Here is an 11,817-nt window from a genome sequence, read left to right on the forward strand (position 1 = left end):
TTATCTAGGGCTGCTATGACAGGAATACCACAAGTGGATGGCTTTAAGACAGAGAATTATTCTTTCAGTCTAGGAAGCTAGAAGACTGAATTCAGGGTGCAAGCTCCAGACGATGGATTTCTCTCTCTGTTAGCCCTGGAGGAAGGTCCTTGTCATCAATCTTCCCTTGGTCTAGGAGCCTCTTAGTGCAGGAACCTCAGTTCCAAAGGACGCACTCTTCTCCTGGTGTTGCTTCTTGATTGTATTAGGTCCCTGTGTCTGTCTGCTCACTTCTGTCTGGTATGTCAAAATAGATTGGCTTAAGATACAATCTAATTTTGTATATTGAGTCCTGCCTCATTAACATAACTGCTACTAATCCCATCTCATTAACATCATAGAGATAGGATTTACAACACACAGAAAAATCACGTCAGATGACAAAATTGTGGACAGTCGCACAATACTTGGTATCGAGCCTAGCCAAATTGATACACATATTTTGGGGGGACACAATTCAATCCATGACAGGACAGTTGTAAAATTAGTAAGAATACTTTCCTTTGGGAAAGGCCAGATTCAAAACCAGTTATCTTCAAGGACTTACACATCCTTTGGTCATGACCTTTCATGTGAAGGATCATGGAGCAGGGACAAGACAATGGGAATTTTACATAAATATTTTTGGGGACACTTTGGAAGGCTTCAAATCAAGTAGCGAGGCTGTGCTCTGTTTGTTCTGAGTATAATGGAGGTAAAATCTACCAACCCTCACCAGAGGGATACCCTCATCATCAGGGTATCTCTTGGGAGATACCCATTGCTAATAGTACCTGTGTTCAAATAGTAAGTGGATTTTATTCAACTAACTCCCTCCAACAGTTATACATTTGTTTTAGTTGTGATTTGCGGATATTCACATTTAGTAGAAGATTTTCCCTGTCACCAAGCTATGGCAACGTTTGTGGCTAAGAAGTTGCTGGAAAATATCGTTCCCACTTGGGGCTCCAGCCATCCTTTGCAGTGATTTAGGTACCCCACTTTACTGGACAAGTGATTGCTTCTATTTGTAAAATATTTCCTGTTTTTTGTCAGCTCCATTGTTCTTGCCACACGCAGTCCTCTGGATTTGTAGAACGGAACAATGGTATCATAAAGACCGAATTGGCAAAACTTTCATCTTCAGTGTGGCTGACCTGACCCTCATAAATTGACCCCTTATGAGATAATTGCAGGGTAGCCAATGAATTTACCTTATTTATCAGGAGCTGCTGATTCAGATTTGATCCAAGCCAATTTATTAAAATATTGTCAGGCCTTAATTCATTATGCCAAGGAGTATGCTCCTCAAGCAAGCATTTGATGGCGGAGGTACAATGCCTCCTCTTGCACCTAGCAACTATGTTTATTGGAAGACACACCAATTAAAGGATTCCCTTGAGCCTTGTTGGAAGGGTCCATACCTATTCCCCCTAATTCATCCTTGTGTGGCTAAATTACGAGGAGTTAAGGAGTGGGTCCATTTATCTCAACTGAAAAAGACTACAGCACCTGTTTGTACTAGAAGTCACAGAAGAACTCAAAGTGAAATTCACTTGTGTTCAAACATGAAGTAGATGACTACAAGAGTGGATGACTTACCCCAGGTCATGGAGCTGGAACATGCAGGTGGCTAAGCTTTAGACTCTGATATACTGCGATCTTTCTAGCTTTAGCTTTTCTGTATGTTATATACTTAAGAATTATTTTTTGGTAAACATTTATGCAACTTTTGGAGATTTTTGGAGTTAGTTTGGTAATTTTAACCAAACCCATTGCTGTTGAGTTCTTTCTGACTCATAGCGACCCCATGGGACAGAGTAGAACTGCCCCATAGGGTTTCCAAGGAGCACTTGGTCCATTTGAACTGCAGACCTTTTGGTTAGCAGCTGAACCTTAACTATTACACCATCAGGGTTTCCTTGGTAATTACAGGCACAGTTATTTTTTCTGAATGTTTGTGGTAGTATTCCTTTTCCATATGTGTGTTCTAATCATGACTCCCATTACTGCTTTAATACCTTTATTGTTTCCTTTTTCTATTGCTTGGTAAGAAAATGCTTTTATCAAATTAGTTATTTCAGTAGCCGGTGCTAACAATTTGAGTGCGGGATGCATCACTCTTCCCCTCAGTCTACACAAGATCATACCGATCCTTTTGCTGTGCCAGTATTAGATTATAAATCCACACCTGATTTTACTGTTGATTTTGAGAAACTCTTTAAATGGGCTATTCATGTCACATTATGGCTACTTCCAGAATTACCCACTTATCCATCAACTCCCTGTTTCAATCTTACCAATGCATGGTTAGAATGTTTTATTCTACCCACACCATGCAATCTTTTTCTTGATGGTGTTCAATATTATTCTACAGTAGTAGCAGATAGTCATTTTAAAAATAATAAAAAACTCTCAGTTTGTGCGTGACTCAAGGATCCCTGGAATTTGGAGAATTATCCATTCGTGATGATTCATTAACTGCAAAGTGACTCAGAAGGGCCAATCAGTCCATCCCATTTCCTTATATTCAAACCTGGGCAGGCATGTTGTGTGCCCCATCTAGATGTGTCTTTTTGTGTGGAGGATCAGCTTATTCAAGGAAAAACTCTGGTAAGTCACTCTATATTTGGGCATTGTCATGTTTACATGGTTGGAATATATGCTAGGCCCATGTACCTTAAAGATGCTAGGAGTTACCATGAGTATTCATTCATACAGTGACACCTTGCTATGGAACAGTAACTTGAAATTAATATCCATAAAGAAGATAGAACTTGTCCTCTCAGATAATCCCATCATTTATTACCCAGGATGGGGAGATCCTTCTTATGTGCTGTTGTGCCCTGGCTTGGTACTATGCAATAGAACATCCCATTAGCAATTTATCTGCCACTATGGCTAAAATTGTTGATGATGTGGCCAATGGAATGGCCGCCCAACGAAAACTTTAGGATCCTTGGCCAAAGTAGTATTGGACTATGGAATAGTTTTAGATATCCTCTTAGCCCAGCAAGGAGAGTTTTGCTCCATTGCTAATGCCTGTTGTTGCTCTTGGATTAACTGGAGATGTTGAACAGGATATTGCTAAGATTCATCCAGTGGCTGTTTGGTTACAGTCTATACCCCCTATAACTTCACCATTCTTTTTTTATATCTTCAATTGGCTACTTAATAGTGCAGGTTCTTGGTTACGGTCTCTGTTGCAAACTGGGTTAATTATTTTAACAATAATCTTTATTATTGGAATTCTAAAATGTGTTATGCGATGTGCATCTACAACAGGAACTGATAACCCTGCTTCATCTCATGCTCAGAGAATTATGTATATCAACACTGCATTCAAGATCATGCTCAAAAATTACGCATATCAACACTGCATTCAGGAACCCAAAATCAGAGAAGCCTCATGACTTATGTTAGCCATTTGAAAGTAAGTCAGGTTGTTCCTCCAATGTGGCCATACCCTATCCACTCCCTATACCGAAATCACTGAAGACAGCTGCTCAGCCATAGCATGATGGAAGTACTGGAGCTGCCCAGCAACCAAGATACCGATGGTCCCTGATTATGGTGGATAAGGGGCTTAACATGAAAAACTAGAAAGGCATAAATTATGAAGGTTGAGCCACCACCTGGGATTAGCATATTGACAAACTCATGCAGAAGACATTATGCCCAAAACTGTGAACAAAGGATGTTCTTCAGAACCGTTGATCAAAGGAACAGAATGATGTGGGATATAAAATCAAAAGAGGCATCTGATGTAAAGTAAAATGGGTGAACTAATGCTAAAGCTCAGTATAATCTTTCACACAGATTCAAACCCTGTTGCTTAGGAACCAACGCTGTCATTAAGGAAACTCTATTCTTTGTGGTCAGGCTAAGAATGTGGATATTACATGTCCTGGTGTCTGTAACCAAACCTTATTGAAAGTTTTTGTGTTAAATCAGTCCAGAAAATCTTATGTTCTGAGCAAGGTAATGTTTAGCAATCTGTTCCCGACAGTATCTGTTATGCCATCATCATGTCATCATTTCGTGATGGTCATAAGACCCTCTCCACAAACACATACCTTGCAATTTTGTCCTTTAGCCAATTAATGTATGAATTTTTTTTAGCTATATGTAACCACTAATGTTAAAAATCATGTTCTGCTTTCTCCCACCTTTGATTGATTTCAGTCACTGTAAACCAATCAGAATATTGTGTTTTGTAGTTCCTCCCATGGCATATAACTATGTGTAATTTGCACTCTCTCCCTTGGATCCATGGGCTTCGGACTCTGAGGTTTTCATGGTCTCCTTTTGAATGACATATTGGCTTCAATAAATGTCTTTGATTTTACTCTAACAGAATTGGAGAATCTCTCTACAACAAGCATAATTTGGTGAAACTACTTGGAGAATCAGCAAATGCATCATCAAAAACTAATAGACAAAGAGACAAAAGGTTTAAATAAAATCAATAAGCTTAATATCAGCATTTACATAAAATCAGTAGTAGACAACTATCCACACCACTCCCTCAAGACAGTAAGTCCAGCCATTTTACAGGTGAATTTTACCAAACTTACAAAAGCAAACATCTTTCTTTTATTTAACGAAGTAAATAGGAAGCTAAAAACACAGGACCCAGAGACCAGGTGTGTAGTACAAAGACCTGACGCAACAGGTGCTGTTCAGACACCTTGCCTTTTAACCCCAAACAGTTGCTGTCAGGCTGATTCTGACTCATGGAGACCCCACATGTGTCAGAGTAGAACTATACTCCATAGGGTTTTAGATGTTTGATTTTTTTTTAGAATTAGACCCAAAAGCCTTTCTTCTGTGGCACCTCTGGGTAGACTTGAATCTCCAGCCTTTCAGTTAGCAGCCAAGCACGTTAACCGTTTGTATCAACCTTCTGACATACTCAACTTTTTGATAAGTGCAGTCAATTAAGCAACAGGACCATTCAGAGCCACTTCATTTATTCAGAAAGTCTTCCACATGACTGCTTCAAGGGTATCTTGGCTGGTGATGGCTCTTCTGTGGTTGAAATCCGTGCAAAATGCATATAATATACTTCTGTAAGAAAATATACAATAATTGTATGTGTAGTATGATATAAACTCTGGGAGGAAAAAAAGCAGACAAACATCTATGAAGAATAAGAAAGACTGGAAGAAAATATACCACAATGTTAAGTGAAGTTAAGTTTGAATGACAGAAGTGTGAGTCATTTCTTCTCTTTTGGATTTTTCTTTAGTGAGAAATAATTTAGTAGTTTCCAAATATATTGATGCTTCTTATTAAACTTAAAAACTTTTAATGGTTCTATTACTTCATTGAAACAAACAGAAAACACCTAGCAAAATAGCAAAAGAAAACCTAACCGTATCAATGAGAACATTAAAATTGAATGGACTAAACACGCCAGTCCAAAGGCAGAGATTATGTGACTGGATAAAACAGCAAGATCCAACAATGGGTCTTGCTGCTTACAAGAGGAACACCTTATATTCAAAGACACAAGTAGGTTGAAAATAAAGAATAGAAAAAGATATAGTATGTAAACAGTAACCATAAGAGAGCTGGAATGGCTATATTAATATCACATTAAATAGACTTTAAAACAAATATTACTATGGACCTTTTTGATAGTCAATACATCTAGAATATATAACAATTATAAATGTCCTTCAACAACAGACCCCCAAAATGCATGAAGCAGATACCGGAAGGATTAAAAGAGGAAATAGACAATTTATCAATAATAGTTAGGACTTTCAATACCCCACTCTCAGTCATTGATGGAATAACTACAGAAGACTTTAACACTACTCATCAACTTGACATAACTGATATTTATAAAATGCCCAAGGACTGCAGAACACATGATCTTTTCAAGTATACATGGAACATTTTCCAGGGTAGGCCTTATACAGGAGCCAAAAACAAGTCTCAATAAAATTAAAAAGACTGAAATTATGCAAAGTGTGTTCTCTGATTCTCTGACCACAATGGAATTAAATTAGAAATCCACAACAGAAAGAAATATGAGAAAACACCAAATACTTGAAAATTAACGCACTTCAAAATAATCCATGCATCAAAGAAGAAAACAGAAGAGACATTAAAAATAATTTGGACTTAATGAAAACAAAAACACAACATATCAAAACATATGGGATGTATCTCAAGCATTGCTTGTAAAGAAATGTATAACTTTAAATGCCTGTGATAGAAAGAAGAGAAGTCTCAAATAAAAAACCTAAGCTTTCACCTTCGGAAACTACAAAACAATGAGCAAGCTAAACACAAAGCAAGCAAGAAAAAAAAAAAATGAAATAATACTGTGGCTGAAAGAAAAACCCGGAGAAAATCAAATAAACCAAGAGTTGGCTTTTTGAAAAGATCAACAAAATTGACAAACCTTTAACCTTTGGCTAAACTGACCAAGAAAACGAAAGAGAAGACACCGATTACCAAAATCAGGAACGAAAGAGGGGGCACCACTACCAACCCTACAGAAATGAGAAGAATTATAAGGGGTCTGCCCGCCCTCCGCCTCGGTCCGCTCGGGCTCTTCTCACGGTGGTGGCTCTGCGGCTGGGGAGACCTGCCACAGGCCGCTCTGTCTCAGCCGCCAACTCCTCCAGCGCAGGTGCAGGTGAAGCGGTGGCTGTCACCCCCAGGGTAGAACCCCTTCATGCACGAGCTGCGCTTCAGCACTCTGCAGAAGGCCCAGATCGCCATCATGACGCTGACCCTCTTCCCCATCCGACTCCTGTTTGCCGCCTTCATGATGCTGTTCGCCTGGTCCTTCGCTTTTGTACCTTCACTGGGATTTGCTGAGAGAGAACCAGAAGAGCCGCTGGCTTGTGGCAGAAGGTCGTGGACTTCCCGCTCAAGGCAGTCATGCAGACCACGTGATATGCAGGCGGCTTCCACCCGGTGGCCCAGAAGGGGTGACAGGCCCTACCGACTGAGGCGGCCATCCTGACCCTTGGCACCACACCCCTCGTACTTCGACGCCGTTCCCGTGACCATGACCATGTCGTCCATCGTGATGAAGGCAGAGAGCAGGGGTATCCCCATATGGGGAACTCTGATCAAGTACATCCAGCCAGTGTGTTCGGATCAGACCAGGACTTGTACAGGAAAACAGTGGAAGAGATAAACAGAGGGGCTTAGTCCAATGGGAAGTTATGACAATGATTTTTCCAGAAGGTACTTGTACCAATGGGACCTGTCAAACTACCTTCAAGACTGGTGTGTTTATCCTTGGTGTTCCTGTCCAGCCTGTGGTTTTAGGATACACAAATAAGCTGGACACGATCATGTGGACGTGGCAAGGACCTGGAGTGTTGGAAATGCTGTGGCTCGCCCTGTGTCAGTTTCACAGTTAGGTGGAAATTGAGTTTCTCCCAGTTTACCACCCTTCCAAGGTGAAGAGGAGCCCGGTGCTATACGACAGCAGCATGAGGCGCGTCATGGCAGAGACCCTGGGCGTCTCCATCATGGATTTCACGTTTGAGGATCGTTAGCTGGCCCCAGCGGAAGGACAGTCCGTCTCCCCTCCGACACTTGCCTTCTAGAATTCGCCAGGCTTGTGAGAGGCCTGGGGCTAAAGCTAGAAAAACTTGAAAAAGATCAGAAAGCGCAAAGGTGAAGAAGGGCGAGAAGACTGACTTGTGAGGTTCACGGAGTACTTGGAGGTACTTCTTTCCGACACGCTGGACTGCATGTTCTCACTGTTTGACGAGAGCGGAGGTGGCAAGATGGACCTGCGGGAACATGTGATCGCCTTGTCCGTGGTCTGCAGAGCGTCTGAGACTCTGGACACCATCCAGCTGCCATTCAAGATGTATACATGGCAGAAGGACGGCTGCATAAATGAAGACCTGTCCTGCATTCTGAAGACGGCCTTGGGCGTGGCAGAGCTGCTTCTGATAGACCTCTTCAGCGGTGTGGATGAAGATGAGAAGAATCTCTTTTGCTGACAGGTTTGCACACATGTACCCAGACTTTGCAGAAGAATATCTGTATCCTGACCAGGCACGGTTTGAAACCTGCGCTTAGACTCTTGTCAGCGCCAACCCCGAACAGCCTCTGTAGAGACGTCAGCCTGGAAAGCACTGACCCCGGGAGGAAGCATCTCCATAGGAAACTGGACTAGGACAGAAGGTTCTGGAGTGAGGAACCTCCCCGGCTCTGTCACCATGCCCTACCAGGGGCTGTAGCTCCCCATTTGCGCATGAGGATATCTGGTGTTCTCTCTCCCCACAGGGCCTACACACATTGTCTCCAGACTCAGGTTTTAGAAGACGTAGGGTGTGTAAGGGGCCGTGGTGACAGGATGGTTAAGCACTGGGCTTCTAGTCAAAAGGTCAGTCCTTGGAACTCACTAGCAACTCTGTGGGAGAAAGATGTGAGTCTGCTTACCTAAAGATTTACAGCCTTGGAAATCCTATGGGGCAGTTCTACCCTGTCCTGCTCTTTTTTGATTGTTGTTTGCTTGATATAATTTTTTCCATCCTTTGAGTTTTAGTTTGTTTGTGTCTCTAAGTCTAAGGTGTGTCTCTTGTAGGTAGCATATAGACAGATCTTGTTTTTTAATCCATTCTGCCACTCTCTGTCTCTTCATTGGTGCATTTAGTCCATTTATATTCAGTGTTATTGTGGATAGGTATGAATTTAGTGCTATCATTTTGATGTCTTTTTTGGTCTGTTGTTGACAGTTTCTTTTTCCCACTTAGTTTTATGTGCTGAGTAGATTATCTTTATATATTGTCCTTTCCTCATATTTGTTGTTGTCAATTTTGTTTCTGCTGAGTCTCTATTTTTCCCTTGTATTTTATTTTGATGTGTAGGATAGTTTGTCTCCTTTGTGGTTACCTTGTTTACCCCTATTTTTCTAAATTTAAACCGAACTTTTATTCTTTGTATCACCGTATCTTCCTCTCCATATGGAAGGTATATGATTACATTTCTTAGTCCCTCTTTAATATTTTAATGTTGTCTTCTTTTACATAATAATATTGCTATTACCCTGTTTTGAGCTTTTTTTTTTTTTTTTTTAAATAATCTGGCTTTGTTTTCTTGGATTACCCTGTCTGGGTTGACTTCTGATTGTTCTGCCCAGTGTTCTAGTCTTGAGTTGATACCTGGTATTACTGATTTTCTAACCAAAGAACTCCCTTCAGTATTTCTTGTGGTTTTGGTTTGGTTTTTTAAAAATCCCTAAACTTGTGTTTATCTGCAAATGTCACAATTTCACCTTCATATTAAAGAGACAGTTTTGCTGGGTATATGATTCTTGGCTGGGAGTTCTTTTCCTTCAATTTTTTAAATATGTCATCCCATTGTCTTCTTGCCTGCATGGTTTTTGCCGAGTAGTCCGAGCTTATTCTTATTGGCTTTCCTTTGTAGGTGGCTTTTCGTTTATCCATCGCTGCTCTTATAATTCGTTATCTTTGGTTTTGGCAACTTTGATTGTAATATGTCTTGATGACTTTCTTTTAAGATCTGCCTTAAGTGGACTTCGATGAGCATCTTGGATAGATATCTTCTCATCTTTCACGATATCAGGGAAGTTTTCTGCCAACAAATCTTCAACAATTCTCTCTGTATTTTCTGTTATTCCTCCCTCTTCCGGTACTCCAATCGCTCGTGGGTTATTTCTCTTGATAGAGTCCCACATGATTCTCAAGGTTTCTTCATTTTTTAAAATTCTTTTATCTGATTTTTCTTCAAATATATTAGGGCCAAGTGATTTATCTTCAAGTTCAAAACTTCCAGCTTCCACTTGCTCAATTCTGCTCCTCTGACTTTCTATTGAGTTGTCTACTTCTGTAATTTTATTGTTAATCTTCTGAATTTCTGATTGCTGTCTGCCTATGGATTTTTCCAGCTTATTAAACTTTTCGTTATGGTCCTGAATAATCTTTCTAGTTTCTTAAGCTGCTTTATCTGTGTGTTCCCTGGCTTGTTCTGGGGGTTGCCTCATTGCCTTCTTGATGTCTTCAAGGGTTCTGTATATTAAACTTCTGTATTCTGGCTCTGGTAATTCCAGGAATGCACTTTCATCTAGAAGATCCCTGGATCTTTGTTTTGAGAGCTTTATGAGGTGATCATGGTCTGTTTCTTTATGTGACTTGATATTGACTGTTTTCTCTGAGCCATCTATAAGTTATCATATTAATTAATGCTTGCTTACTGTGTCATAGCTTCTTGCTTTGTTTTGTTTTGGTATACCCCTATGAGTTGCTTGAGTGAGCTAGCTTGATTATTTTCACCTTTGGAGCTCTGACTTCCTGTCCCCAGATGGCTAGAGCTGTTATCTGGTATATCAGTCTAGGAGTCCATTCAGTTTTCTTGTATGAATTCAGCTCAGGTGTCCAGGTAGCTGATCATCAAGTGTGTGGTACAGGCTCTGTCCTACAGTCTTAGAGGGGCAGGGGATATTGGCATATATACCGGTATCTGATTGCAGCAGGGGGTCACACTCTGAACAAAGCAGAGGACTGAGAACCAACTCCCGAGTGTCTCTGAGGAAAGTGCATCCCTGGTCCCTAGAGCGTGCAGGTGGGTGGGTTCTGCAGATGGACCATGGGCATCCAATGTTTTTGTTTGTAAGGACTGGGAGGTACCAGTAATCTTTAGACCCCTGTCGTGGGTGGCTTGGTGACCTGAGTGGAGCTACCAGTCCTTAGGTGCCTGATGTGGGTAGGTGAGGACCTTGTTTAAAAGGCAAAGCAATGTCGAACATCAAACACTCACCTCTCCACCACACAGCTGAAATGGTTGGATTCTGCCAACAACGGCCTATTGCCCCAAAATAGGCCCACACAGGTCCATGCAGAAGGGAAGGGTGCTGAAAGCCCATGGATGGTTTATGCCTGGACAGGAGCCGCTTCTGTCCTGAGCTCCCCCGGTTAGTGGAGCTAGCAAATTATCTTTTCCCCCAGTTGCAAATTTTTTCCTTCCCCAAGGCCAGGAGGATGGCTCTAGGTGCTCAACAGGGCCTATCTCAGGCCCAGGGAATTCAGCAGCTGAAGCCAGCATGGGGCTGGGGAGCACGCGGTAAAATATACACAAGTACTTAACTTCTGCTGAGAGCGCTGTTCTTTTCAGGTTCCGGAGGTGTGAGTAGGCTGTGTGGCTGGCTGTTTCTCCCTGAGGAAACTGCAGCTGAATGTTAGTACCAGTCCACTGCCACCACCGCTCCGGGAATGGTGCCTGAGTGCTCCCCACGATTCAGGTCTGGTAACTCCTCTCCGCTTCTGAACAGTCTCTTCCTCCCCCTGCCCCTCAGATCATTGTCTAAGCTTGCCTTTGAAGTTCAGGGCTCCCAGCTTGTCACAAATATACTCGTTTCACTTATTTTTTTTGGTCTTTGTTGTAAAGAGGGCTCGATGGAAGTGTTTGTCTATTCCACCATCTTGGCTCTGCCTCCCGTTGTTACCGTTTTGAGTATTTTTTTATCCTGATTTCCCTGTCTGGGGTGACTTCTTATTGCTCTGCCCAGTGTTCTAGTTTTGGGTCAATACCTGATATTATTGATTTTCTAACTAAAGAACTCCCTTTAGTATTTCTTTTAGTGTTGGTTTGGTTTTTACGAATTCCCTAAACTTCTGTTTATCTGGAAATGTCCTAATTTCACCTTCATATTTGAGATATGGTCCTGCTGGATATATGATTTTTGGCTGGCAATTTTCTTCCTTCAATTTTTTATATAAGTGATCCCATTGCCTTCTTCCCTCCATAGTTTCTGCCGAGTAGTCTGAGCTCATTGTTACTGACTCTCCTTTG

General features: G+C 41.4%; 1 pseudogene; it reads left to right on the forward strand.

Moving 5' to 3' along the window:
- The first annotated feature begins 6,459 nt into the window (after positions 1-6,459).
- Positions 6,460-8,293, forward strand: LOC135230028 (lysophosphatidylcholine acyltransferase 1-like; annotated as a pseudogene).
- Positions 8,294-11,817: the final 3,524 nt, after the last annotated feature.

This window comes from Loxodonta africana, unplaced genomic scaffold, assembly GCF_030014295.1.
Source record: "Loxodonta africana isolate mLoxAfr1 unplaced genomic scaffold, mLoxAfr1.hap2 scaffold_728, whole genome shotgun sequence".
Classification (NCBI taxonomy): Eukaryota; Metazoa; Chordata; class Mammalia; order Proboscidea; family Elephantidae; genus Loxodonta; species Loxodonta africana.